General features: G+C 35.5%; 1 protein-coding gene, 1 long non-coding RNA gene and 2 other non-coding genes across 5 annotated transcripts in view; 3 read left to right on the top strand and 1 right to left on the bottom strand.

The window, feature by feature from the left end:
• The window catches only part of LOC145681149 (uncharacterized), a 469,136-nt gene that overhangs the window by 37,408 nt on the left and 404,391 nt on the right, over window positions 1–27,337 (top strand). The gene's annotated exons all lie outside the window — the stretch shown is intronic.
• Window positions 1–27,337, bottom strand: part of LOC145681148 (protein THEM6) — a 156,710-nt gene that overhangs the window by 106,971 nt on the left and 22,402 nt on the right. The window lies entirely within an intron of this gene.
• On the top strand, window positions 13,239–13,320 carry TRNAS-GCU (transfer RNA serine (anticodon GCU)). Its single transcript has one exon. It is a non-coding gene; the product is annotated as a tRNA-Ser (tRNA).
• Window positions 15,181–15,252, top strand: TRNAW-CCA (transfer RNA tryptophan (anticodon CCA)). Its single transcript has one exon. It is a non-coding gene; the product is annotated as a tRNA-Trp (tRNA).

Raw genomic sequence — 27,337 nt, 5'->3', positions numbered from 1 at the left:
GAAAGATAGACAATGTAAACGACACATACTGGCAAAAAAAAGAATGGAGAGAGTAGATAACAAACCTCCGCCGCCATCTTGAAATCCGCAATTTTGAAATCTGTGATATTTTTTGAAATGGAAAAGTGGTGATGTTTATTTATTTATTTATTGTCTTCAAGAGAGAATATACTCTCCAATTACAGAAGATCTGTAAAATATTTTTTTTACAAGTTTACTATTGTAATAGATTTAAAAGAAAAGAATAAAAAAGTAATAAGAATATAGATAAATATATAGAATTAATATCTAACAAACTATTTAAAACTGAAATAGCTACAGTAGCAAAAATACATGAAATTAATACGCTTATACATAAACATATAAATATGCTTTTAGGAATTCATAAAACATTTTGTCGCAACAATTCACAATAGGTTCGAAATGACATATTGAAATCTAAATAGGGCAATTTCTGTGATATAATATTATATGTTTTGCACATTCGGATCAATGGTGAACTGCCGTAATGCTCCGTTCTAGGTGTATCATATAATAATAATAAGCACCTCTGTCGAGTATTAGCCATTTTTATGTTAAATTTTAATAGTCCCAGAAACGAACTGTTATCGTATATACATTTAACCAGTTTGTGTAAAAAAATATTTGTTCATTTAGTTTTTGTCTATTAGATAATTTAGTATACTCAAATTCATTTAGCAAATGCTGGTATGATATTCTATATCTTGTAGCTGAGATGTGGTATTTCTGGAAATACAAATAACGTAGAAAACGTTTCTGAACTGCTTCTATTTTATTGGAATGGGAGAATGTAGAAGTTTTCCATATTAAGGATCCGTATTCCAACTTACTTCTTACTAGGCTATTAAATAAAACTTTACTAGAATCAATAGTTCTAAAGTTTGCAGCGTTTCTGATAATAAAACCTAATTGTTTGTATGCACATTTTACTATATAATCCAGGTGATTGTTAAACGTAAGTTTTGAATCAAATATTACACCCAAGCCCTTAATATAATTTACCCTCTGAACTAACTCTTTATTAATTGTATATTGAACTTCCGGGCTGTGCTTAATATTACTAAACACAATATAATTACATTTCTTAACATTAAATTGAAGTCTATTTCTTACTGACCAGTTATACAATTCATCAATGTCTTGTTGTAGATATAGGCTATCTCTTTGATTATTTACTTCGATAAATAATTTAATGTCATCTGCGTATATTAGGCAGTTGGCATATTTAACAGTATTAAATATATCATTAATATACAATATAAAAAGAAGAGGTCCAAGGTTGGGTCCTTGAGGTACTCCAGTATTACATCTATATTCTACGGACTTAAATTGTTTGTACATCACATATTGCACTCGATCCGTAAGGTATGATCGAAAGAGTTTTATATATTGTGAACATAATCCAAATTTATCAAGTTTATTCATTAGTATTGTATGATCAATCTTGTGCAAATGCTTTGGAAAAGTCAAAATAGACTGAGTGGGCAGATGAACGCCTATGGAAAATAGTATATATGTATTGAACGTAATTAATTAAATATATATCAATTATATGTGATATATCAATTAGGGCCAGCATGTTCTCAAAAAGTCAATTATGAACTTTAGTGATCTGTACGTATTTGGAAGATTTAGAATCATCTTTATAGTTATTTACGAAAATCTAGGAGACTGATACTCGTATGTTAAAAGTTTGGATTATCACGAATCCACATGTAAGTTAAACCTATCTAAAAGCCAAGAAAACTAACAGTGAAATTTGATATCCAAGTTTTATATTCTTATATTATTATTATCACATGTCACTGTTGAATATCAAATTTCCTCTATCAATGACCGTTTTTGCTCTATAGTGATCAACATTAGACAGAAATCGTTAATTCCTGTCCCTTCCGTGGATGGATCAGCGAACTCGGTTCCTAAGTTACGATCCTCTACATTCAAGCAAAAATTGAATGTGATTCATCAAGCTGTTTTTGAGATTTTGTGTCTGCCGGACGTAGGACGTACGCAGGAATTTATTTCGAGAAGGGTCCAAAGTTTTTTTTCGGGGCGGGGTCTAAATTCAGTATGAGTATAAAATATACTAAAATTAGTTTTTAAAAAATCATCCCTAAAATTAGACTAAATTTACAGAAAACTCGAAATATCTGGGAGATTAGGACCCCCCAGGACCCAACCCCTATGTACGTTCCTGCCCGGATGGACACACGGACAGATAGGGTAAATATATAAAGGCGTTTGGATTGGTAAACAATAGTTCTGAGGAATCTTATTTGTGAAATATATATATGTATTTTTAAGGAAGCAGTACTTTTTCGTATCTTTTAAAAATCGTTTTAAATTTTTAACGAGCTAATGTATCAAGCACGATATTAACTAATACCAATTCACATTCCTTTGCTTTGTGCCGTTTTAAATTTTTAACGAGCCAATGTATCAAGCACGATATTAATTAATACCAAATCGCAAACCTTTGCTTTGTGCCGTTTTAAATTTTTAATGAGCCAATGTATCAACCAGGATATTAGCTAATACCAATTCACAAACCTTTGCTTTGTGCAATCCAATTATACACATTTTCATTGCTTGATTGCCTGCCTATAAGTAAATATCGATGAAACAATTTCTCCCCCTTCTTTCTCCCTGACAAAATCTTTGTTCGAGTTTCGAGGGTATTAGGATTGCGGGGACTATACTGAATTCTTTCTCGCTAAATAATAGGCCAATATTCTTTTATGGCTTCACACAACTACATAGCTATTGGCCACAAACATTGTAAAATTCATAGCATTTAAATCTTCTATATAGTATAAATAAAAATGGAAGTGACTTATGTTTGTGACGTAATAACTCTTGAACCACCCGACCGATTTCGATTAAATTTTCAACATAGATGAGGGTTTGGGCCTGGGATGTTTTTTATCGTTTCACTCTGACGGTGCGACTTACAGGAGGGGAAAGAGGGATCTATATATATATATATATATATATATATATATATAATTGATCGACAATGACCGATATTAGAGTAGAATACATAGTTTTCGGGGTCACTGAGATGAACAGTGACACTTCCGATGCTGTTTAAATACAAATTAAGCCCACAATAGTAATATTTAATTTTTTTTTTAAATATATAGATTACTTACGCATTTCTGTAATATTGTTTTCTGCACGGCGCTTCAGTAATAATAAAAAGTGACTGACTAACGGAATATATTGTTAATTTTTCTTATTTTAATCCAGCGAAGCGCATAATTGGCGCTAGTAAATAAATAAATAAATACAGTAAAAACTTCATTATCCTGTTACTGCGATTTCTTTTGTATAACGATTCTTATAATTCTGAAAATTTCCCGTTATTTTGAAAATACTTAAACCACGGTAAATTCACTGCTTGCTTCTCGTAATGAAACAAAAAAGTAAACTAAAAAATGGAAGACCTAAAACAAAGAAATGAATTTTAGCTGTTAAAGCATTCCATGGTAGGAAGACAAGCATTTAAATAATTCAAGGTCGGATTTCGGAACTTTATACTTTATTCTTTATCTTTTATTGTTTGTTGTGACGTCTTTTTATTCTTTTGTTATGAGTGAGAACGAAAAAACAAATGAACAGTATTTTGTTTATATATATATATATATATATATATATATATATATATATATATATATATATATATATATATATATATATATATATATATATGTGTGTGTGTGTGTGTGTGCGTGTCTCACACACTTTCAACAACATTCATTCTGCTGTGTGTATACGACCTTCCTGTAGTCACTTGCTATGCATTACATGTTTCAGTATAGTATGTTCAGCACTTACTTGCATTAAAACAACAGAAATGACGTTGCACATTAACTCGTCTTCAATGACGGTCAATACCCTGTAGCAAATTTGCTTCTTTTTCGTAAACTTAATGGTTACTTCCGCTAGTCGTTTCAGTTATTCCCATACTTGTAATTAATTACACTGTAATAATGTGTGAAAAAAATGTCATAGGCTCAGCGCTATATTAATGTTTTTCATCATTTATATTTTTACGTTGTTAAACACGTAATAAGAGTGTTCACAATTGTTTGCGTTCATATTATAACGAATCCTGACGAGAATGCTGTGGAAAGCTTTTTCATGGTAACATGACAAGGAAAGACTGGCAAAGAATGGTGTAAAACTCTTCTTCATTGTAATATTATTACGTATAACTGACAAAAAGTACTAGAAAAAGATCGTCGGTTTTAAACTACAATGAAATTCTGGCTGGAAAGCCGTGGAAAACTTCGCTGTAAAGTAACAACAAATGACTGGCAGGAATGCTGCCATACAGCAATTATATTACCAAAGTATGCTACACATCAGTATGGGAAGTCTTATAGGGTAGCTATGTCCATCTTAGACTTCCCAATCATGTTATGCATAACTATGGGAAATCTTAGAGAAATGCTATGTCCATCCGTCTGTCGACATTCATCACAGCAAAAACAGTAAGACAATGAGATAATGACTTTTGATATGGGTTCAGTGTTTCGAGAACAGACTCAATCTCCTTCATTTACGCTCTATTCTGACTGGAAGTGGTAGAATTCTACAAGCTATCATTTCTGGTTTCAACAATTGCCACCATAGAGAAAAGTAGTACCGTAATAAATAAAGGAAACCGGCTTTTGATATTGGTTAAGAGTTGAAGGTTAGATTCCATTTTCGGCCTGATCTCTCTACTAAAACCGGAAGAGGTAGAAATCTACCACCATTTTCCCTTACAATATTAATACCAACGAGCTCAAAATAGTAGCGAAAAACAGTTGTTAAATATGGATACGGAAACTACAAGAACATATATATGTCAGTATGTTTATGATTTAAAGTCAGTATGTTTATGATTTAACAACAGTTGAACCACCTAACCGATTTCGATCAAATTTTCCACATAGATGAGATTTGGGATTGGGATGGTTTTTATAATTTCACTTTGACGGAGGAACTTAGGGGAGGGGAAGGCGGATATATAAAAATAATGGAAGATGATCGAAAATGCCTGATATTCATGTCGAATCTATAGTTTTCGGGGTCATTGAGATGAACAGTGATACTTTCGATGCCGTTTAAATCCAAATTCAGAGCTCCTTCGTGGCTAGGCGGTTAGCGTACGCGCCTTTGGCGTGGGAGACCCGGGTTCGATTCCCGGAGGGAGCTCATGTGGTTCGGATTCTACGTTAATCAGTAGGTCCACGTCTCGTATAGCCTAGCTGCTGAACGAGACGTTAAACTCAAATAAACAAAAAATCCAAATTCAGCCTCCATTAGTAGACCCTACTTCATGTTCAAAATAAAACATGTTCTCCCCGTGCGAAGAACGAGTATTCTGGTAGTATTTTATATCTTAGCTCTTATTTTTGTATTCAAACCCGAAATGGTAGAAGTATATTACAGCTTCCGGTTTCGATATTGATTCCCATAACCAATAGATGTACGAGATAGCAAGAAACTGTTTTTAATACGGATTCAGCGCCCCCAGAGCAGGTTTTAAACTCCATCTTATCGCTCTATTAAAACCGGAAGCGATAACTCTATCACTTCCGGGCTTCAGTTTCATTTGCATAGTTTGACAGTCCCTCGTACTTTCACAAAGTGAAACAAAATCTAATTGTATAGCTTTTATATTTGTATTAATAAAGGCGTTCGAAAACCGTACAGTTAGATAGCAGGATTCGAACTGAGGATTTCCTTACTGCAAAGCAATAAAGCAAAATCCTTCACTACATCCGCTCGATGAATTGAGGCGTTTTGACAGAAGTAAATAGAGTATTTTACATACCACTTCTTTTCACGCATACTGTACATACTCCCTGCCATTATGCTTGGTGCAATTACTTAACTTACGCAATCTATTCTTTTAAAGATATTTTAAGTGCTTTTGTCATTTTGGTCATCAGGAAAGAATTTTCAGTAAGGAAGTGCAAAAAGGTGACAAATTTACTTATCTTAATTACATAACTAATTGTGAGGTTATTGTATTAAATTAAGAGTATTGTCCTTGATTTAAAACTATGAGAACTCATTTCTAAAAACACTCAGAGCAAGGAGCAACAATGAATTATATGTTCAGATGAGGTACTTTTTGTGTACACGGTCTCTTTAGCTGCCGGGGGCACGGTAGCTCAGTGGTAAAGCGTTCACCTCCGGTGCTTGGAGTCCTTGGTTCTATCCCAGCTCGCGGCATGTGGACTTTGTGGTGGACAAATACCGTGCTCGTGGGTTTTCTCGTGGTTCTCCCGTTTCCTCCCACTTTCTTCATTCCACTATCTCCTTCATTTCTCATCATCACCGTCTCCTTTAGCCTAACCGGCATAACCGTGGGACGTAAAACTTAAAAATTTCATTTTCTCTTTAGCTGCCAGTAACAATTTGGAGAGAAAATTTGATCTTGAGTTACCACAGTAATCTTACATGATTTTACGAGATATACCGATGGTTTCGCCTTCTCATCATTCGGTATATCGTCTCGTAAGCAACACTACTGTCGATGTATAACATAAGCATATGATAATACTTCTTCCGAGGTCAGATCTATTTTACATATATTTGATTAATTCGCCGCCCCGGTTTCTCCATTTTGGCCCATGCATAAATACGCCCCTGCTTGGTAGCCTTCAATTATTAAAAATATAAGTACGAGGAGCAGGCAAAAAGTTCCCCGAATTTCGTTGTAACTATTTATTACCACAATAAAAATATATGTACGAGGAGCAGCCAAAAAGTTCCCCGAATTTCGTTGTAACTATTTATTACCACAATAAAAATATAAGTACGAGGAGCAGTCAAAGAGTTCCCCGAATTTCGTTGTAACTATTTATTACCACAATAAAAATATAAGTACGAGAAGCAGTCAAAGAGTTCCCCGAATTTCGTTGTAACTATTTATTACCACAATAAAAATATAAGTACGAGGAGCAGTCAAAAAGTTCCTCGAATTTCGTTGTAACCATTTATTACCACAATAAACAGACATATTCACTTAATCGCCTTCAAAATAGGATTCTTTAGAACACACACACTTGTTCTACATTTCCTGGCATTGCTGGAAACAACGCTCAAAGTCCTGTTTTGGTATGTTCCGAAGCCAGCCATCGCGTTGGTTTGAATGCCTTCTACGGTATTTAAACAGTGTTCGTAGAAATGAACATTCCCCTCAGTATTGCCACAGTCCTAGCTCTGGAGTGCGCTGAAAAATAGTACCAAATTGAAACAAAAAGGGATGAATTCATTATTTTATATTATCGGGGGTAAAAGGTGTGGCGGAACGCGGGGGACGCCGTCTCCTCACTTCCGGTAAATATCTGTGGCGTCCCCCACTTCTAAAAAAAAATTACAATGGGCAAAGATAGGCACGAAGGACAACATGACGTCATGCGTCCACCTCCTTTTCAGATCCACTGTTACCCCTGAGTGTAATACATGGCTCTATAACACTAAACTAAAAGAGGTAAAGTTCTATAAAACTCCCCCTTTTCCAAGAGTTTAAATCAAGAAAGTGCTCTTTCTAAAAATTAGTTTTTGAAAACATCCAAATAGGACGACTAAAATTTCAACCACACTGCTTCTTTCTCGTCTTCTTCATGCGTGACGCCATCCTTGCGTGGCGCGGATGCGCCCATCTAGCGTCATTTGTTTCCCGGTATAGTTCGAATTACGAATTTTCTACACAAAGTTCGTAGCGTTATGCGGTGCAACGTTACAGAAATGAATGTTCAACAGCATTTTTTTAAGAGTCCAACACACAGTATGAGTAACGCGAGATGTAGGAACAGCCTTACTGACACTTTTGAAAAATGTGACACGTATTTGTTAAATGGTGCTGGATTGGGTAGAAATGTACCAACTTTTTCTCAAAAGGGTCTGAAAATGTCAGCGTGGTACCAACGGGCCGATGAATTTGGTACAATTGTACCAAGTGTGGCAACACTAAATTTTCCCTCCTCAACCAGCCTCCCTACTCACCGGATTTGGCACCAGCGGATTTCTTCTTACTCTTTCCTAAGATTAAAAAAAGGTCTCAAAGGTAACGGTTTTGCCACCGTAGAAGACATACAAACCAACGCGATGGCTGAACTCCGGAACGTAACAAAACAGGACTTCCAGGGTTGTTTCCAACAATGACTGGAGAGGTGGAACAAGTGTTTTATTCTGAAAAAGCCTATTTTGAAGACGATTAAGCAGTGATCGAAGTGAAACGGTATGCGGTGGTATGCCATACCGCCTCTGGTTTTTCAGTGATGAAGGCATACCACCTCTGGTTTTTCAGTGATAAAGGCATACCACCTCTGGTTTTTCAGTGATAAAGGCATACCTACCGCCTCTGGTTTTTCAGTGATAAAGGCATACCACTTCTGGTTTTTCAGTGATAAAGGCATACCACTTCTAGTTTTTCAGTGATAAAGGCATACCGCCTCTGGTTTTTCAGTGATAAAGGCATACCACCTCTGGTTTTTCACTGATTAAGACTGGAGAGATGATGCTAAAATACTTTAGTAAATCCATTTTTATACACAATAATTAACGAATAGCTTTGCACGTATGCAGGAATAATTTCTAAGCTGACAACACCGACGTTTTTGTTAGCTTTTTCCTATATTTTGTTTTAAAAATGAGGTGTCTTCAAAGAAGTTCATCTAGTTTATATTTTGATATTCCATATTGAATTGTTTTTTTTTCTTCTTATAGTGTGTGTGTGTCATCTTGCCTTAATGCATATAAATGTCGTGTTTTTGAGCATGGGCGGATTTAAGGGCTGGCTGCTGTGGTGGCGGATCTTTCAAGGGTCATTACCCCTTAGTCAAGTGGTTGGTCCTGGTGTTTCCGCGCAGGAAATTGCTAATATAAAAACTCGGTTCTTGAGCATTTTCGTGTGTAATTTTGTATGATATAACATAAGGAGATGTTTTTATTATTTTTTTGTTTTCAGAAAGTTGTTGGCAGGGGATCAAAGTCTCTCCATGTACCCCTTCTCCTGTAACTACAGAAAAGCCCTCCAATGGTTACCTTTTTATTATACAAATAGAAATGCATTTTTTTAGGCAACTCCTCACTGTATTTCAACATTTAGATAGCCGGTATGACGAGTCAACATCGTAATAAAACACCATCTCTGCTCTTTTTCCACTTCGAACACTGCAATTAAGTGAATGTATACCTATATTGTGGCAATAAATAGTTACAATGAAATTACGGGAACTTTTTGAATGCTCCTCGTATAGCGGTATATGTTTAAAATATTAAAAAAAAAAAAAATCATTGCTGGCGAAGAGGACAAGAGAAGGGTAGTCCATAGAACATTCTGATTAATATAAAATGGTCCTTAGTCGCAAAAAGTTTGAAAATCATTGAATTAGATGTTAAGAACTCTTCTTAGCTCTTGATTTTATATACCGGTATGAGTATTAATCGTAGCTTTTTTAAGGAACGGGAAAAAAATTGCTTCAACATTCACAGAAGACTCTAAACAAGAATTTTGTTTGACAAGAGGAAAGAAAAGAAATTAACAAGATCAGAAACATCAGATAAACTAACTTTGCTGCAGTGACGTCAGGGAAGCTAAATTATTCGTCCGTCGAAGGCAGAAAATGAACTTCCCTCACGCTGGCTGTCACAGCCAGAGAGCCCAATCTAACATTTAAAACCAATCAGAGAAGAGAAGAAGCGCGAAGACAACTGTTCGCAGACAGACCGTAAATTATGTAAAAGGTCAAGATTAGATTAAAATTAAACTGTAAAAAACGTAAATTCTCATTTATGTTATCCGTTCAGACACATGGCACATCAATGAAAAACATTCTCACATGCTTTTTAATGCAAATATTCACACTTAGCATAAGTTATATATTCAGACATGTAACACATCAAGGAAAAACGTTTTCACATGCTTTTTAATGCAAGTATTCACACTTAGCGTAACGTATATATTCAGACACGTAACGTATCAAGGAAAAACGTTTTTACATGCTTTTTAATGCAAGTATTCACACTTAGCGTAACGTATATATTCAGACACGTAACACATAAAGGAAAAACGTTTTCACATGCTTTTTAATGCAAATATTCATACTTAGCGTAACGTATATATTCAGACACGTAACACATAAAGGAAAAACGTTTTCACATGCTTTTTAATGCAAATATTCATACTTAGCGTAACGTATATATTCAGACACGTAACATATCAAGGAAAAACGTTTTTACATGCTTTTTAATGCAAGTATTCACACTTAGCGTAACATATCCGTTCAGACACATAGCACATCAGGAAGCAAGTATCACAAGCTGTCAAATACTTCATTATTCACGTATTCTCCTGTTTAAATACATGGTATGTCAAGGAAAAAAATTACATGTTTTTAAAACAAGCATTAAACGTGGCGGAATATATTTGTTCAGACAAATAGCATATCCAGCACTGAACAAAACAACTTGTTGCTTGATTAGGAGTAAGATACCATTTTTTTAACCTGCTGTACATGTTATCTTCTGAACGAATAGTAAAAGCCAGGCCTAACGCGTGTGATAGATTGATATGAAAATCATAATATTTCATAATTAAAACAAAGATCAGTAATTGAAATTAGTTTAAGTCACTACTTTTACCATTCAACATGTATATATATATATATATATATATATATATATATATATATATATATATATATATATATATATATATATATATATATATATATATATATGTGTGTGTGTGTGTGTGTGTGTGTGTGTATGTGCGTATCGTTTCACGATAGCATTTATGAAATTTATCTGATTTTAGTAAAGTTTGGTGTGTGTGTGTGCTTTCTTTGAAGCTTCCCAATATTTCAGTAATCATTTCAAAGTTTGGTGACTTTTACCTTTGCAATTTCATTACAATAGCGTTATATGCAAAAGGTAAATTATGCAATTACCACCAAGTCTGAGCTAGGAACATATTATTATTGTCATTTTATTGTTTAGCGTCCAAGAAATTATAAAGAATAGCTATTTTTATTTTCGTAATCATTTCAATGTTTCGTGACTCTTACCTTTGTAAATTCATTAATATAGCGTTATATGTAACATGCAAATTGTGTAGTTGCAAGTAAATCTTAGCCAGTAGCACATTTTTATTGACAGTGCCGTGTTCAGCGCCCAAAAATCAATAAAGGACACCATTTACATTTCTGTAAAAAATTCACTGTTGCACAGTGTAATTTACCTTAAAAATGTCGGAATCTAGAAAGGTTAACTAGCAGGCTTAATATTGGACTACGGAAGAAGCTGGTCAGCTATATATGAAGGACTGGACTGCATGGTTTAGAGGCTTGGACCTTACGGGGGTTGGAGAAGAAATATTTAGAGAGCTTTGAAATGTGGTGTTGGAGGAATTGAGTTGAGTTGGTTTTGAGTTTAAAGTCCCTTGCAGCAGCAAGGCTATATGAGACTGGACCTACTGATTAACGTAGAATCCGAACCACATGAGCTCCCGCCGGGAATTGAACCCGGGTCTCCCACGCCAAAGGCGCGTACGCTAACCGCTTAACCACGAAGGAACTCAGGTGTTGGAGGAAGATGAAGAAGATAAAATGAACAGAGATAATAACAAACGAAGACATTTTAAAACGGATAGGAGAGAAGAGGACGCTTCTATAGCCACTAACCTTCATAGAAAGGCCAATTGGATTTGACACATCTTGTGAAGAAATTGTCTTCTTCATATCGCCATAGAAGGAAACATGGAAGGAAAGCAAAGAATAGGAAGAAGAACGAAATTGATTGATGATTTGAAAAACAGAAGAAAATATTGGGAGTTAAAAGAGAAAGCTGAAGATCGAGAAACGTGGAAGAAACATTTCCAGGACCAAACCTAATAATAATAATAATAATAATAATAATAATAATAATAATAATAATAATAATAATAATAATAATAATAATAATAATAATAATAATAATAATAATATCGGTTTAAATCAGTGATGGGCAAACTTTATAAGGAGAGTGCAAAAAAAAGTATATAATTTATTGAAAACAACGAAGATACGTTACTTTAAAAAAAAATCTTATAATAAGCCCTAATAATGATCGAAATTTCTCATAATTTGGTTTATATTGGGATTGACAGAAATGAAATGAAGTGTTAATCTGTCACTCTGTTTTTAATACAACTCTTTCGAAGTAATCTTATTCCTCTTTTCATTCGCCAGATTAGGAATCATGTAACGGGCCAGATAGAGCCTTTCAGGAAGGCCATATGTGGCCCACGGCTGTAGTTTACCCATCATTGTTTTAAAGCGTTTAAAACATAATCTGATGGCCATATCTAGGAAGTGTATATTTCTAGAACAGATCTTCTCAAAGAATTTCATGACCATGTGACAGATGTTCATAATTACTTACTTCTGTATGTTTTCCGATTATCTGTCCTAATTGCATTATTATTATTATTAGCAGATATTTTTGAGCTGCAATGCAGTAGTCGGAATATGTTTCTCATCTATGAAAGGTTCCGCAGGAAAATTTTCCTCCAATTCTTTGCCTCACGTTTCAGTTTATAACAAGGTTGCGGTAAAACTATCAAGGAACCCACTTGATTCTTCTCCAAAAAAAGGACCATTTATAACAATAATACACATTACCATTCTTTATGCATCTTTCTTCTATTCCAATAGATCATGTCCTAGAATACTACTTCATAAATATATAATCACCACGTCAGAAGAAAAATCGCATTCCTTTGTGATTTCCATTCATACTTTCATGTAAACTAAAGTAACAGACTTTTCAAGACAGAGAAATGTAGGAAGTAAGATATAAGATTACCCCTTTCTCTTTTTATTAGAGAACAAGAGAATTTTAACGACCTTAGGCACGAAATCATGGCGACAAAGCGGTCAAGGTCGTTTATCGCTCCATCTACCTTCTTTTGCCAACAGAGGGCAGGCAGTATTGATCCAGCAGCATTGCTGTTTTTCCCTTGCACTGAATATGCTGTGACACCGGCTAAAAGTTCTTATGCGGTAGATAGTTTAATTTAAAAGAAGAAAACGTTAAGAATATATACTGTACATGATGTAATCGCTTTCTTTCAAGTTGTATCATGAATAATTTACATACAGATTTCGGAAGAAGCATTAATAGGAAGACAACTTACGGAAAAACATTCATATGAGCAAAGCACAGCAGCAGACGAGGTGGCCGAGTGGTTAAGGCGTTGGACTGCTAATCCAATGTGCTCTGCACGCGTGGGTTCGAATCCCATCCTCGTCGCGTGTTTTTTGTGAAGCAATAATTGAAAATTATACATTGTGGTACGGATTAATCTATAGTTATATACATAAACACGAAAAAGAAATAAAGTATGGAAAACAATTTCGAGAGTCTACAATTTTTCTTATATAGGCCATAATATATATAGTGGCGGATCCAAGTTATAATCAAGGGAGGGGCTAAACCATAGTTTGCAGTTTTATCCAGTGTAAAGCAGGATTGAGCCCATTTTATCCAGTGGTATACTTGAGCGTCAAGGGGGCTATAGCCCCCATTGGATTCGCCTCTGTATATATATATATATATATATATATATATATATATATATATATATATATATATATATATATATATATATATATATCAATGGATAGATAACGTCAACGAAATGAAAGGTTTGAGATTAAATTCTAATGGGAAGTTTTTGAGAAAACTGACCAAAAAAAAAAAAAAAATAGTATTCCTTTCTTTAAATCTAAAAGTTGATACTATGTGAGAACCACGCCACCTATTGAGATGAAACATATTAGAAATATATTACCATCAAACTAGGGATAGCCAAAATTTTCCGTAATCGGAAATTTTATTTTCCAGATTTCGGAAAAATCTGGAATTTAAAAATTCCGATTTAGAGAAAAATTACGGAATTACGGAAGTCCGGAATTTTTCCTATTTTACTTTGCGCATTCCGGAAAGTAAATATTCCGGAATTGGAAATCCCTACATCAAACCTTTCATTGTGACACTAGAATCACGATACAGAGACATCATCTGGGGAGAACAGGAGCCAATTGCCCCCTCGATTTAAGAAATATACATTTTAATCAAGTGTATAGTAATATACTTATAAACAAAACGTGAAACTGCTATGTAGGTGAAGAACCCTGTGCCCTCCCTTCCCCAGCGGAAATCTGAAATGACATTACTGAGACGACAGATTAATGAGCTATAAGGATAAAATTATCACTAATTCTTCAGTGCTTTTTTAATAATTGGCATCGATTGGCATAAAGACAAAAAGTTAGGAATAATAATCAACATAGAAATTAAGTTTCCTTCTTCTTCTTCCGGTTCATACATTTTTATTTTTCGCAGATGGAAAATTAGTCTTAAGTATTGGTTATTATCGTTATATCCTACTTTCTTTCTTTTTCCTTTTTTTTTATACCCTTCCAACGCTCCAGCCACAGCATCGGCGTGGTCATAGTAAGCTCCTGAAAAGCCAGAAAAATTCCATCATATCAAAAATATCTTAAGATCCAAATGGTCTTCCAGCTGACATACTGTATGTAACTCCTTCTTGGTTATTATGGTTAGAATACACGCTTTCGGAATAAGAGACCAGGGTTCAATTCCCATGTTAAGCTATAGATTTACGTTTTATACAGCCTCGAAACTGAGAAGAAACATATTAAAGTGTAAATCAATCAATAAGTTAAATATGCCGACTCGAAATTACAGAAATTCGTGCTTTCCGAGTTCCGTATCAATTCAATCACTAAATCAAGTTTGAAAATTGAAGAAATGAAGGTAAAATTATTTAGGGAGGGCACAATATTCTCCGATTGAAATAATGAAAAAGAAAAAGAAGGTCTGAGAACTAGAATAGCTCAGGAAAAGAATGAATTTGCAAAAAGAGAAAGATTGCTGACATTCGGATATTAGTCCTCTTTCAGGATTGAGACTTCAAAAGACCTGCTACTACAGTTTAACAGAAGATTCGAACCACATGACTTCATTACTCCAAAATCCCATTTTATCCGGAATAAACGAATGAATGAATATACAAAATATTACCATTGGCATTAGCGTTAGTTCCTTTCACATATTTTAGTCGTGTTGGCTGTTACCATCTAACGTGACCTCGTGGCGCAACGGTAGCGCGTCTGACTCCAGATCAGAAGGTTGCGTGTTCAAATCACGTCGGGGTCAACTAAATTTTTTAAAACTAGTTTCGTGTAGTCTAGCAATCAGCGGAACTAGGTTGCTGATTGTGAAGCAAAGTTAGGTCAAGTCAGTTAGTCAAAGTTAGGTAGGTTGATTAGAAGGTCAACTTCTGTCAGCGAAGATTCTGTGCTAGTAGTTCTATGGAGTCAAATTTAGGTATCTCGATTGTGACGAGTTAATACACCTAATAAACAAGTGTGGATGCCTTTATTGCCCCGGGTTCAATTTCTGGTGGCAGTGGCGGATCTAGAAGGTAAAAATTGGGGGGGAGGGGGAGGGCAGCCAGAACTCAGACTGTGATAGATATATCATGAGTTTATGCACTTCATAACCAGGAGCTAGGAATAGTAATTGAATCATTCCTCTCACTAGTTATAGTTAGACATGAAGTACAAATTGGTAATTAATAAATTGTAGGCATTGACACTCACAAAACATTGCGCTTTATATGGCAAAAAAGGTAATTAATGGAGCAACCCAAAAGCATAAAAAAACATTAAAAGCATAACAGCAATTTACACATATACGTAGTTGGTATCTTGAACATGGTTGTGGTTGTGTAAGGGTCCAGAAGAAACTAATTTTGAAAGCATAATTTTAGAAAATAAAGCATAAAGCATAATTTATGGAAAATTATGTTTAACTGCAAGTTTAACATACCGTATTAATATTTTTTAAAACCTATATTTACACTGCAAAATCATTGAGAACAACAATGCAACAATGAAATGCTTATTTTTATTTCTGTAAACTTTTCGGTGTAATCCTTTGATGTGAAGAAAAGAAGAAGAAAACTTTCTGCCAACAATGAATAGTACAAAAGAACTCCATACTATATTGTTATGTGTACCTCTCGAACTTAAGCACTTTCTGTACTTTTTGGTGGCATCTTTTACTTTCCCTTTCTATATACAGGTGTGCACCTCTAAGGCGCACACAAGTGATAGAAAAAACTGACTCGAGTAAAGCATATCTCTTTACAGTGCATTAAGTAGAAAGTTCATTAAATATGAAAGAAACTGGTTGCATAAAATATTAATAAATAGATTAAGATATTTAGAATATTTAATATATAATAAATATTACAGTTATACAGTATTAATGTAAAACAATGATTGAAATTAACAATAAAGCATAATTTGGAAAAAAATAAAGCATAATTAAACAAAAAAAAATAAAGCATAATGTGGGTTGCTCTAGTAATTAACATTCAAGTCAGATTTTGTCCCAAAAATATTGAATATAAAAAAACAACTATTTACGTTATCCTAAAAGTGTCCAATATAAAATAAATCGCAACGTTTACTATAAACTTTCAAACACACATGAATAATAGCTTCAATCAATTTTATCACTCAAAGCTGGGAGTGTCTAGTCCCCCCGTTCCCGGCCTACGTCCCCCACTGCCTGGTGGGAGAAAATTGAAATTTAAATGCATTTCGAGCTCCTTCGGGGCTGAGTGGTTAGCGTAGGTGTCTTTGGCGTGGGATGTCCGGGTTCGATTCCCGGTGCGAGCTCACGTGGTTCGGATTCCATGTTAATCAGTAAGTCCACGTTTCATATATAGCTCGCTGCTGCACGGGACGTTAAACTCAAAATTAACTCAACTCATTGAATGCATTCTGGTGGTTGGAATTCATTTTTTAGGTCCACATTTCGGCGCTGGAAACGGCGGTTACAAAGAAACTTCAGCGCTGTTAAAAGAGAAACAAAAAATAAGAGAAAACGAAGCTTATAACTCTTTATCTGCTTCAGAATCTTGTGCTCCATATATTTATAATAAACAAGCAGCGCGTAAGTATACACGCAATGTGAATATTCAACAAAAATTTTAACTTCTTCCTTTATGCTTTGCATAACCTAAATATAGAAGATATCATATATAGGGATGCGCACGAGACAAGATTTGAGACTGTCTCGTCTCGAAAATGTGCTGTAAAAGTGATGTCTCGACTCGAAAAGTATATATTTTTCTATTGGAAGAGCTGTGTCTCGACTCGAAATTTGTCAAGAAAATTCTGCCTCGACTCGACTCGAACGCATCCCTAATCATATAATAACCCCGCATGGAACATAAACCAATCTCACGGTTTGAGGCAAAAATGGAACTTAGATTTTAGATACCGTGGAAGTCATAGATTTCCGTTTTCTTCATGGAAGTAAAGATTACATTAATTTAGGAAGTACACAAAATGTTTTCACATCATAAGGTGTAATGAACAATTTCACAAAGCACAATTTCGCAATACAATACTGATGCAGCGATAATTCTTTGTTTTTTCTTTTTCTGAAGAGACGATCTTACCTATTAGTGGAAAGTTTTCTGCTATGGAATGACCGTGAAATTAGTGAAGATATTCTTAGAATGAAGTGTAACCAACCAATGACACTTCAGTCTCAATCTTTTTAAGTCCGACAGTTATGCCGGCTAGGCTAAAAGAGACGGTGATGATGAGAGATTAACAAAATGGTGGAATGAAGAAAGTGGGAGGAAACGAGAGAACCCCGAGTTCACTTGGAAAAAAATGAAATGAAATCTTTGAGTTTTACGTCCCACGGTTATGCCGGTTAGGCTAAAGGAGACGGTGATTATGAGAAATGAATGAAATGGTGGAATGAAGAAAGTGGGACCCCAAGCACCAGAGGTGAACGCTGTACCACTGAGCCACCGCGGCAACCCGAGTTCACTTGGGTCGAGCAGGGATCGAACAAAGGACCTCATGCACCAGAGGTGAACGCTCTACCACTGAGCCACCGCGGCCTCAATGACACTTTAAAGATAGGACCAAAATAAGATTGAATCACCAGACATCTACAGAGGGACAGAGAGATTTGTGTCATAAACTTGAAGTTCCTCTTCGAATAATCAGGGAAGGCATGGTGGCTCAGTGATAGAGCGCTTCCCTCTGGTGTGTGGAGTCCCTGGTTTGATCCCCGAAAAAGTAAATTTGTGGTGGACCAACATCTTGTCCGTGGGTTTTCTCGGGGTACTCCCGTTGCCTCCCATATTTTCATTCTACCAATTCTTATATCATGATTCACTAGCCTTAATCATCGTCCCCCTTAGCCGAAAGGGCATAAACGTAAGACGTAATTTAATTTTTTGAATAATCAGTAACTTAGTAATGAGTAGCGTAATCAATAAATACAAAATATAGAAAATTATTTTCCAATTCTAACATCGATATTGTTAATCTATTGTTCTTGTGGTTAAGCTTATTAGGGTTTATCTAAGTGGGACAACATTGTAACGTAGTATGTGCAATTGTCCGTTACTCTACAGGGGATAACTCTTAAAAGAAAGCAAATTTTTGTATTTTGTTTTCTACCAATTGGTAGCTAGAAGGATTATCTGGACGAAGTTCGTTAATGAAGTCACTTCCTTAACATCTTAACGAGTAAAAGTGATTTGCGTCCGACTGTTACTCTACGCAATAACTTAAACGAAAGCGAAATTTCGAATTGTTTTGGCCATAGATAGCTAGAACGAATATGTCGGCTGAGCTCATTAATGAAGTCAATCCATTAATATGTTAACGGATAATTGAGTTACGTGAGTCCGTTACTCCACACGATAACTTTTGAATGAAAGCGCAATTGCACTATATAGCTAGAGCGATTATTTTGGCCCACCTGATTAATGGAGTCAGCCCGTCAATATGTTTACATGTAGCAGTGAATTTAACGGTAACCATCCATATGTCACTTCCAACGGGAGTACCCCGAGAAAACCCACGGACACGATGTTGTCCACCACAAACTTACTTGGCTGGGGAACGAACTAAGTACCCCAAGCACCAAAGATAAGCACTCTGCCACTGAGCCAACGTGCCCCCTCCCCCCCAAAAAAATCGGATGAGTGGTCAGTATAAGGGGTATTTCTAGTATATTGTACTAATGGAATCATAAACTCCGTTCTTATAAACTTGATGATGAGGAGTGACCTGCTAAAAACGATAGTCATTCGGATTATTCAGAGGTGATTCATTGCAGGGACCAGGAGCGTCGTTTCAGATTTTGCTTGCGGGGGGCAAGACCCCTTGATATAAGTAAAATTTCGCATTTTTCTCTGATTTACTACTATCCTATTGATAAAATCTATATACATCTCAAACTCAGGAGGGGCAAATGCACCTCCCTGCCCCCCTAAATGACGCCCCTGGCAGGGACTGCATTTCGAGAGGACAGGAAGCAATTGCCCCTCTCCCCCGAGTTTAAGGTGTAAATACATTTTAATCCATAATACAATAATATACTAACGAAAAACTTGAAATTCTCTCTCTATATGTATATTTCAGATAGCTTGCACTCCCTTTAAGCAAAATCTACTGTTCACTGTTAACTTTATATAAGCTTGTTAATAACTTCCATCAAAAGTGATCGACAAGCAAAGGACATTCAACAATAAATAAATAAATAAGTAAATAAATAAAACACTTAAAGTGACCCTCTGTGAGCTGTAAGTCTAACTTTGAAACAAATTGATTTCGTAACTTAGGAAAACAAATCGATTAGAGACAAATCTTCACAAATTTCGTGTTACACACAACACAAGAGTTTATCCTTAAGATGTAACAAACTAAAAAGAGAGAAAAAAATGAAAGGTTAAATTTGTCAAAAATAAACTCCCTGTATTTTTCCTTGAAGGACTAAATATTTCCTGAGACTTCAAGTACAAACTGAATCGATTTATTGTATACGCACGCGAATGCCATTGTGATCATTTATATATGTATTAATATATCGTGCAGTAAATGGGGGAAAGTGTGTCCGTTAGAACTCTGATATGATCAATCATCAATTTATGCTGTTAATGCTAGACACGACACTAACTTTTACTTCCCAGAAGTACTTAACTTGCATGCATAGTATTATTCAATACCAACTAGCATTAAAAGAAAGAAAAACCGAAAATCCTTAAACAATCATTTATTTTGGCAATGTAGACCAATAGCTTTAATTAATTTCTTTCAATACAACACTTACGAGAGTTTATTTGTGCTTTATTACCACTTAAGAGAATTCATAGTCTCTTACTAATACTTAAGTGAATTCATTAGTGCTTAACCAATACTTGAGAGAGTTCAATCGTGCTTTACCAATACTTAAGACAGTTTATAAATGTTTTACCAACAATTAAGAGTTTATTAGTCCTTTATCAATAGTTAAGAGGTTTTTTTTTTTTTTTGTTTTTTTTTTTTTTTAGTGCGTTACCAATACTTAATGAGTCTTTTGGTGTTTTATCAACACTTATGAGAGTTTATTATTGTTTTTCCAAACATTTAAGAGAGTTTATTAGTGGTTCACCGCAGGGGCGGATACAGGACCGACTTCTGGGGGAGGCGGTGGGTTGTCATACTGCTACTTTTAAGGGCTCCAAACTTTGGTATGGGTTATATATATATATATATATATATATATATATATATATATATATATATATATATATATATATATATATATATATATATATATATATAATAAGAAAGTTTCCTCTTCTGGGGGGGGGCGATCGGGGCAATCGCCTCCTTGACCCGCCCCTGCTTTTAAGAGAGTTTATTAGTGCTTTACCAACACTTAAAAGAGTTTATTAGTGCATTACCAACATTTGAAAGAGTTAATTAATAGGGATGGACATGAGCGAATTCGAACGAGTATTCTTTTAAACTCGACTGGACTCGAAACAGACATCTTTGAGATCGACTCGAAAATTTCCTCCAACTCGACTCGAAATTGGATCAAATTTCAGTCGAGTCGAGCCAAAACGAGCCAAATCCTGTGTGTGGTTTCAAGTACTCTCTTCAAGTATCCTCTATCAAGTATAGAGAATATAATTATTATCAATGATATTGCTACTACTACTATTACTACTACTTATTATTATTATTATCATTATTATTGTTAACAACACCATGTATAAATATGAAAGATAGGTGGCTTGTATTTGAATAGTAGTAACTAGTTGATTGCGGACCTCGGTAGTCGTGAAGTCTAGGAGGCAAGGACATTTTTCACGAGGTTCTAGTTTTGATGTGTTTGGGCTCGAGCCAAAAATTGTTAACAGTTATTAAAAGTTATAGGTCGCCGGCCAAACATATTCAAAACTGCTTGATCCGGGTTTAGATTGGTCAACGGTTCAAGCAGCTTGGCTCTTAGTTCATTGACTATTGAGCCGAACCGAGAAGTTAGCCGAGCCAACAGCTTACCCGAGCCCTGCTCCAGCCCTTGGTTCAGTTGAGCCGAACCGAGTAAGTGGCTTATCCCTATTGAGTCGTCTCGAGTAAGGATGCGCACGAGAAGAGTCGAGACAGGATTTTCCTGACAAAATTCGAGTCGAGGTACGGCTCTTCCAATAGAGAAATATGCATTTTTCGAGTCGAGACATCACTTTTACAGCACATTTTCGAGTCGAGACATTACTTTTACAGCACATTTTCGAGACGAAACAGCCACAAATCTTGTCTCGTGCGCATCCCTAGTCTCGAGCCGATAACTCACCCCAATCGAGCCGGCTCGAGCTATCGGGTCAATTAAGCCTTGCGGAACTAAGCTCGTTATAAAAATCTCTTGTGGCCTCCTTATCGAGACGAGACGAGATGCGAGCAGTGTCCCCTCTCGTGAGCAACACTAAAAATATTTCACATACTGCTTATATTTCTGACGACTTTCGCTTTCCAGTCTAATCAGGCCATGATTTCAAAACGAGTGAAAACGAGCTGAATGATCGAGCCATTTATCAAATTCGACTCGACTCGAAACTACACCTAAAAAACAGTGACTCGGCTCGGAACTTGACTCGAGAAAATTACCTTTGACGCGACTCGTGCCCATCTCTATTTATTAGTGCTTTACCAGCATTTAAGAGAATTTATCAGTGACCACTGTTTCACGTTTTCCTTTTTTCCCTGCAAAATTCAACGAATATTTCATAATATCTTTTTGCAATTTTCTAATACAGTAAAACCTGTGAATAACGGACACCAATAGTTGTTCGTTATTGAGTGGATACATAAACTTAGATCACTCACAACTCATGTGGTAATTATATGCAGCATACACTAATATGTACAATAGTTACACATCTTAACATAGGCTACTATCGAAAAACAGTGCCGAATTGTCGAATTGTAGGGGCATTTTGTTCCTTTTTAACATTTCATCGTAATACTTAACTGATCCTTTATCTTTGAAGTTGCAGGACAAGATGAAAGCCTGAAGTGAAAGAAGAGTTAATATGCCAGAGAAAACAAGAAGTGTCACTAGGATTCATGGGAATACAACTGACTCTTCACGATTGTTTTTACACATTGCAGATTTTCTACAAATCCCACCAAAAAGCAATTTAGTGTCAACAGGGAAAAATAAGAATTTCAAGTACAAGTTGCAAATTTTTTACATGTGGTGGTATATCAGGTAATTACACTAATGGTCAAGGACGCCCACAGGTTTTTTTTTTTTTCCCAAGGGTAGCAAAGACGGATTCCAGGAGGGAAGTACCAAAACCCCGACACGCAAAAGCAGTTGGGAATACAAATACATTTTGATTCACGCGTGCACGTGCAGTAATATATCATACAAAACAACCGTTATTTGCTCACATATCCTTATTAACTAAGGTAATTAAACTAAAGTTTTTAATATAAACATATTATGTAATGTTACGTAAGTGTTACGTGCCACAGTTATGACGTGTAAAGATGGTGGTGATGAAAATGAATGAATAAAGTGAGAGGAAACAGGAGAATCCCGAAAAAGTTCCAATATGATGTTTTGTCCACCACAAAGGCCCCTGGCCCGATCTGGGATCTAGTCTGGGACGCCACGCACCAAAGATGAACGTTCTACCACTTAGGTACCTTAAAATATAAGCAAATGAACGGCAATTATGGTTCGTAGAAATGATGGCCTGCAGATACATTCAATACGTAATAACATAATGATACACATTTAAAAGTTATTATTATTTAAAATATATGTCGAAAATGATTGTCGCATATCTACAACTGTCTTCTTGTAAGAATATAATTTGATAATGATTTTGCAGGGTACTTTTAATACTGTGGAAAATGTATATTTGTGTTAAATTTCATAGGAAATGAATTACAAATGCGAAAATTAGAATAAGTAATAGAAAATGTTGCCAAATGGACAAGAAAGTTTTATTTTCGTTTTATTATTCTTATTTACTGCACTTTTGACATGAAATTTGCTACATACATGTCTTTGCCGATTATACACATACTAACATTATAAGAAATACAGGGCAAATTCGTTATCAAATTATATTCCTACAACAACATATTTATAAACATGCGACAATGATTTTGGACATGAGTGTACAGTAGAACTTCAATTATCCGAACTCCGATTATCCGAATCCCTGACTATCCGAATGGCTTTCAGAATTTGAGGAAAAAAAAATAAGACGGAAATGTACTGCGATTCGCAAAATAATGATTCTGTCTACGCGCGCTATTGTTCTTCCCTCCGCGAAGCTAGTTAGGCGTAGCGCCAATATTATCGGGATGATGAGTCACCGTCTCATAGTGCAGTTTTATTATTGGCTGTCGTCTCGCCAAGCGGCCAGCCCAGTACGGTACATACTGATCTCATGTACAACACTTGTAAGTACGCTTAACACGTAAAAGTGTTGCCTTTTCTTTTAATTAATTAAAAGCTCTTTTTTTTTTAAAAAAATATGTTTTTTCTCCCATTTTCAACATACATACAGTGATTAATTAAAATAGATATCTTTTTTCGAAAGAAAATTTCTATTATCTGAATGGGGTTCGGTCCTAATTGATTTGGATAATTGAAGTTCCACTGTACTTGATTATTTGAACGCTGCCTTGATGAAATTCTGTGTACGCCATTGTTCTATTACTTGAACCAAATCTTATTTTATTAAGTACGAACTTCAAAAATATCCCTTTTAGACATGGGGAATTCGAGACTCTTGGGGGACCTGAGTACGCCAATGTGATATTGAATTTTTTAATGTACCACAGTTACTGTATTAAATACAGAACACAAGAGCCAGAAGAATTTATTATAATAGCAGTTAATCTGCACACCAAAATTTATATCAAATACGAATTTCTTTTTTTCAATAAATCATAGGAAGATTTTGTAGGTGTTAGACTGGATTTAAGTTTAGCGTTCTTCTTAGCAGTGAAACTATATAACACGTGGACCTAAAGCTTAACATGGAATCCGAACCAAATGAGTTCCCATTAGGAATCGAACCGGTGTCTCCCACACCAAAGGCGCATACACTATTCACGAGGGACCTAAGATATTTCGTTAGAAAAGGGTGACAGGAGTACATTGACAATTCGAAGTTGTGAAAATAATTTTATCTTAACTGGGAATTCATTTCAGACATTTGATTATATAGTTGGGAATAACGTTTAAACGTTTGAACAGTTAATTTTTGAGCGAAAGGGTGGAAATCAGGTTACCTTGACGTAAGATTTCAAAGCGGCAAGTAGATTAAATTATAATTACATTTGAAATGTTTGATATTGATACAAAAAAATAACAATTTGACAATAATTATCTTTTTTTTCATGAAGAAAAAGAAATTAATAAAGATTTGCAATAGAAGTTGTGTAGTTGGCGAGAATACTTGAACGCATAGTAAAATTGCTACAAAAATAAGTCTGAGCACTGATAAGGTGACAAATATACCGAACTCCATAAACAGGATGCTTCCAAATAAAAACCAGACCCGACGACACAAATAATAACTATTGTGCATTGGCATTTGGTACAGCAAATTGCCATGTTATTGAAGCCTCTCGGGAGTAGATTTCAGTCGTCTCACACCAGAGGAAATGTGTAAAGTGTTCAGGAAGTGCAACTTTGGAGGCAGCTCAAAGATTAAAAGAAAAAAAAAAATCCAAAGCACAAGACATTGGACGTGGCGCGTGGAATTCTAGCGCTACAAAGACTTCGCTGTGGCAAACTGGAAGAAAGTCATTAGGTCTAATGAAACCAAGATTAACTGCTTCGGATCTGATAGAACAACGGATATGAACGCCAAAGAACGACTCCAGAACAGTTATATATAAACCACACTCTTGGTTTGGTAGAGGTAATTTGATATAGGCAGTGGCGTATTTACGATTTTGTTTTAAGGGGGCTTTGCTAACTTTCGGAGGGACTTTGCCTGGAAATGTGAAAATTCTGCAAGATATTTCATTTACTTTACTATAGTAAGTAAGATTGGGAGGGGCTTAAGCCCGGAAGCCTCTAATAAATACGCCACTGGATGTAGCGGACGCATGACCAGTAGATGGGTTGGGCGAATTCTTGGCAGTAGGGATGTCTAACAATACGTCGACGTCCTGAAGACGAAGTTTATAGGCAGTCTCGAGATTTCCGGACGTTATCTTCAGCAAGACAAATCCCAAGCACACTGCTGGCACCACCACCCAAATAGCTTCGAAGCTTTTATTTACTAGTGTCCTCCATAATCTACTAATCTCAACTCAAATTGAATACATTTGGGTTGAGACAAAGATCTCGGTTTTGTAGTCCGGTGACTGAACGACTCTACACGAACTTTGAAGTTAGAAAGAAACTGTTTGGGAACTTTATTCTGGCTTCCACGTATGCACAACTTTTGGGTTCGATGTTTTGAAGATTTCAGGCAGTAACCAGTGCCAAAAGAGGCAACATTAAATATTAGTAAGGAAACGAATTTAGCTGTAGCAGTAATTAAAATCACTTTAGTAACTAATGCCGTCTATTCGATGAAATGCTTTATTTTTTTAGCATCTATATATTAAAATGTTGGATTTATGTGTATGGTCAATCCTATTTACGTATATGTTTGTAGTCAATTCCGTTCATATGTTTGTGGCCAGTTCTTTTCGGCAATGAAATCTCGGAAACCACAAGTTCTAGAAACATGCTGTTTTTACTGATCAATTTCAAATTTGTACACCTGCCAGTTCTAATTCATTTTTTTAAATGTGACATTATTATTCTATTTAAAATTTTATGGGTCGTTTTGAGCCCATAAGATTAACGTTGTCGTTAAGGCGAAGCTAGGGTTCATATCTTTGTGTTAGGCAACCAGTAGAGGAGTTATGTATGACGGGTTGAGAGATATTGCAGGCGCTCTGTTTTAAAGCATTGCATGTAGGAAAAACCTATTGCATGCTGGCAACTTCAAAAATTTCAAGAGCCGCAATGAGGCGTCCTCGGACGGATATACATTTATAAGGACATCACAAATTCAACCCAATACTTATATACTAAATGCTATAGCAAATCACTCCCTTTGTGAGTTGTTCTTTTTTTGTGTGTGTAAAGTAATATAAACAGCTATAGTAAGGACATGGGAAGGAAATCCATGGCCATATCAGAATGATGCGCTGGGTAGACAATGCAGGTTCAGCTAGTATTGCATAAAATTTTGAAAACATTGTTTATATTAAATAAAAAAATCTTTAAATTACTGTTTTGCCCTTTCATAAGTTAACCTAAACCGTCTAAAAGAATAAATAAGATGGCGCTTCGTTCGAAAAATGGTTTGTTTGATTAAATAGTTGGGTCACTGAATGTTACGTTAATATTACATATTTACTACATTAACTTAAAATACTTTACTATACAGTAGACTCTTGCTAATCCGGCACTCAGTAGTCCGTCCTCTCACTAATGCGGTTCAACATCTGGCATCTGCCGCATAACGTTGCAAGAATCTATCAACGATTGTATTTGTTTATACTGTAGTAGCGGAAAAATACGTACACTACTATTGTGGCTTCCGTTTATTGTTTCTTGGAATGAGGTTGCGTGATAATATATGGCGCCGTCGAGCATCTTCATTGCTTCAAATTGAAAATTTTGGGACATGCTTCATAGTGAGTGATAATCTAGGTACAGTCTCAAGCATCAAGTTTCTCTATTTTTCTATGATAATGTATGTAATCTTATATTTAGTAAAGTATAGTACTATGTGTGTTAAGTTCAATCTCAGACATTCTTAATAATCCAGCACTTTTGCTAATCCGGTACCACTCTTTGCAAGAAATAGCCGAATTAGCGAAAGTCTAGT

The sequence above is a fragment of the Thermobia domestica genome, chromosome 3 (assembly GCF_964235325.1).
Source record: "Thermobia domestica chromosome 3, izTheDome1.hap1.1, whole genome shotgun sequence".
NCBI lineage: Eukaryota > Metazoa > Arthropoda > Insecta > Zygentoma > Lepismatidae > Thermobia > Thermobia domestica.
This window is presented reverse-complemented; position numbering and strand designations above follow the sequence as displayed.